The sequence below is a fragment of the Rhinopithecus bieti genome, unplaced genomic scaffold, assembly GCF_001698545.2.
Source record: "Rhinopithecus bieti isolate Rb0 unplaced genomic scaffold, ASM169854v2 scaffold_7509, whole genome shotgun sequence".
In the NCBI taxonomy this organism is placed as follows: domain Eukaryota; kingdom Metazoa; phylum Chordata; class Mammalia; order Primates; family Cercopithecidae; genus Rhinopithecus; species Rhinopithecus bieti.
In genome coordinates, this window is record NW_016805750.1 from 736705 (window position 1) to 740857 (window position 4153).

Genomic DNA, 4153 nt, shown 5'->3' on the forward strand with positions numbered 1-4153 from the left:
TTCACCTCCCAAGACCATTACACTGGCAATTACATTTCAATGTAAGTTTTGGAAATGTACATTTGGAAAGAAACATTCAAAACATAGAAACATGTGTTGTCCTCTCGGCCTGGAACCAGGTCCTCATTCTTGTCTTTGTCATTACGGATCAACCTTCAGGCCTCCACTTAAACAAGTTCTGAAGTCAGTGAATACTTCTGCAGCATGGAAGTGCCAGGACCCTCGTTGGCCCCTTATGGCCAAATAACCTCACTCTCCATTAGAAGAGAAAGCCTCACTATCCATTAGAAGGCCAGGAGAGCAAAATTGGGGATTGCTTTAAAAACAAACAGTGTGGCAATAAAGAATTTCAGAAGAAAATAATTTACCACTGCTCCGTCACGAATGCTCATAACAGGCTGGGGAGTAGGAACTATAGTTATCACAGCCCCTTTTTGATAGAGAAGGGAAATTGTCCAGAATTATGCAAAGCGTAAGTGGCCAAGTCAGCATGTGAACTCGGGCTCCTACTTTCCTGTGCTGTCTCTCATGCCTTCTGCAGGGAAGTGTCCTTGGGTAACCTTCACCCATCTTCATACCTCTCCCCTCCACCTAGACCAGGACTACACGCTGTAATAGACCCAGCTCCTGTTGCTTCATAATGCACAGACTGCAATGTCCTAATCATCATGACAATGACTGTTTCCAATGCTTCTCACCTGCTGAGTGGTTAAGTTCTTGTGGGCAGAGCCTTGTCTGTTCTCCCTGCTGTGTGTGTCTCATCACTTGGCAGAGCCTCTGCCCTGCAGTCACTGACTGGGCTGAGCATTTTTTCTACCACTGGGTGAGCATCTCAGCTGTCCGGCTAGCTGGGGACAGGCTGAGGGAGTTCTACTTCTTGTCTGAACTTTTTTTTTTCTTTTTCTTGAGACAGGGTCTCCCTCTGTTACCCAAGCTGGAATGCAGTGGCGCAATTATAGCTCACTGCAGCCTAGATCTCCCAGGCTCAAGTGATTCTCCCACCTCAGCCTCCCAAGTACCCAGGACCCAGGGCCTGCCCCAAGGGCCTCAACCATGTCTAGCTAACTTTTGTATTTTTTTTTTTTTGTGGAGACAAGGTTTTCCCATGTTTGCAAGGTTGGTCTCGAACTCCTGGCCTTAAGCAATCTGCCTTCCTCAGCCTCTCAAAGTATTGGGATTACAGGCTGAGCCATGATCAGCCTTGTCTGCATTTTTGAATGGCTCCCTTGGCAGGGTTCTGTGCATGATAGCAGTGGGGGACAGAAGACAGGACTCCTGCCTCAGAGGTTATCTGGGAGAATGGGAAGAGAGGTGCTAATCCCACACAGTGGGCATGAGCGGCACCAGCTCTGCTCAGAGGGCCTCCCTGTGCACATCGAACTGCTGAGTCTTCTCTCTGAGGATCACACAGATGTGAGCAGAACAGTGAGGAGGCATGGGAAAAAGGGAAAACTGGTTTCCTTCTGAGATTCTTTATTGCTACACTGTTTGTTTTTAAAACAATCCCTGATTTTGCTCTCCTGGCCTTCTAATGGAGAGTGAGGCTGTTTTGCCACAATATGGGCTGTCGGGGGACAAATAAGCCATTTCTGTTTGCTGACACTGAAAAAAGCTTCCCTGCTGAGGAGGTGCTAATGCAGCTGGCAGCAGCTCTGTGATGGGCATGGTGGGTAAGCGATTAGGCTGCCAGGAGCAGGCAGCAATCTCCCTGTGTAGACATTTCAGAGGAGGCCTTCCAGAGGCCCTGGGTTCAAATCCCAGTTCCACCTCTTCCTAGCTCTGTGAGCTTAGGGCGAATCTCTATGTCCTCACAGACAAATTGTGGGAAATGACATTTTTCCCTGTTCCTTTTACAGGTAGGTGTGGTGGTTTGAATGTTTGTGTTCCTTTCAAAATTCATGCTGAAATTTAATAGCCAGTGTAACAGGATTAAAAGTTGGGATGCCCAGAAGGAGGTGATTAAATCATGAGAGTGGAGCCATCATGGATGGGATTAGATGCCCTCATAAAAGGGACTGATAGAAGGAGTCTGTCCCCTTTGCATTTCTGCCATCTGCCATGTGAGGACACAGCATTCCTCCATTCACAATGATGCAGCAGTCAGGAGGCCCCCTTTGAGGCAGACAATAGGCAGCCAACCTGCCAGGCTGTGGTCTTGGACTTCCCAGCCTCTAGAACCATGAGAAATAAATGTATATTTTTTAAACAAATTACCTAGTCTGTAGTATTTTGTTATAGCAGTTTATGAACTAGATGGCAAGTTAACTGAGTCTGAACTTGGGAAAGTTTAACACACGGTTCACTCATTTTCTTACTAAGTTTCACCCACTAGGCTGAGTATTGAAGATATGCTTAGTAGACACGAGGCAAATCTTACTCTAAGACAGTCTCCTTCTAGGACAGTTCAGATACCTATGAGGCCAGATCCTTCTTTTCACACTTGCATAAGCCCTTTTGAGCAACTTGCTGGGTCCCAACTCCAATTCCTTTCTCCTGTGGAAGACACCTGGCATTTTCACTGGCGAGCATCCATCCTCCCTCTGCAATACTTTCTTTTTTTAACTAGTGAAACTAAGGAAACATTACATTTTTTACGTCTCCAATTCATGTGCACAAACATGGCATCCATGGCGAAGGATACATTATGGGTGTTTTTCTAAATTCTTTCACATGACTGGTAACACATGGAGAAGACTGCTGGGCCCACGGTGGGCCTCCCTGCTCCCCTAGACTGAGCCACTCAAAGCAGAGCTCCACTTCCCTGTGTCATTATAACAACCTTTTAACTGATCCTTGGGCAAATGACAGAGTCAGGTCCTTCAAAGTGGCAGAAATCACTGGAAAGTATTCTGTCTCTTCTACTAGAGGCTTCTTAGCTGGTGAATTGGAGACCTGGTATTGCTGGATGCCACCGTGAGACCAGAGCCAGCCTGAGAAAGAAGCCACAGAAGGCAGCAGAGGGAGAGGTGGAGATATGGCATTTGGGGTCCTGGTGTTAGACCCGCCTCTCAACTTCACAGCTACATGAGCACCTAGATTGCCTTGTTTGATTAGCTAGTTTCAGGTTGATGTTTAACTTTTAACCCAAAGTGTTCTAACACATCTTTTTCAGTCATTCCTTTGTTGCTTAATTAGTAAGTCTTACTCTCTCCAAGAGTCTATCCTGGATGTATGTGAAAGTCAGGGGGCATGAAGACCCTGCCCTGCCCTTGGGAAACTTGTTTTCTAGTGGATAAGGCATGGTTAGGCTCCAATCAGCATAGCAGAAAGCACCATGAGAAAGTGTCACGGGACTAATGTAGAAAATAATGAATCTGGGAGGCCAAACATGTGAATGGATGAGAGCCTTTCAGACTGCGGAGTGAATGAGGGCCTGTGCAGGAGATCACAGTGGAGCAGAGGCTCCTTCCAGAGCCCCGGCTGGGCCAATTCAGTGCCTGTGCACTGCTCAACTGAGATGTTACCACATCCTCCTTCTCCCAGCCCTGGGATCCAGAAACCCAACACCCAGTAGTTCCAGGAATCTGATGGCAATCAGCTAGGCAAGGAATTACTCAGTTCCAGAAACAGGCAGCATCAAAAAGAAGATTCAGACTGAGCACGGTGGCTCACACCTATAATCTCCGCACTTTGGAGTGGGCAAGGCAGGCAGATTGCTTGAGCCCAGGAGTTTGAGACCAGCCTGGGCAACTTGGTAAAATTCCATCTCCACAAAAATTAGCCGGGCATGGTGGCTCATGTGTGAAGATTCAGTGTTAGAATAGCAAGTTAAACTTCAATGGTAGTTCTGGATGTTTGCCTCCCACTTCTGCTCCAATAGGAATGTAGTCAAGATTGCATGGGGCAGACTTTTAATTAGACAGTAAGCTTTCTGAGGACAGGGCCAGGTCCTTCTCCTTTCTCTCCTGTGTGCCTAACATTAGGACATATACATGTGCATGCGCTAAAAATATTTAATGAAGATTCGCTGACTCATTTTCTAAAAATTCCTTTGTGATATTTCTGAAAATTTTATAAACCAGAGAAATGCCGTAAATCAGAGATATGAAATGAAAAAGAAAACACTCTTTCAGTGTGTTTCCAGATGTGGATTGTTAGAATAGAGATAGGATAGCATATTGTTTCAATCTGGTGCCAGATGTTCTGGGTTTAA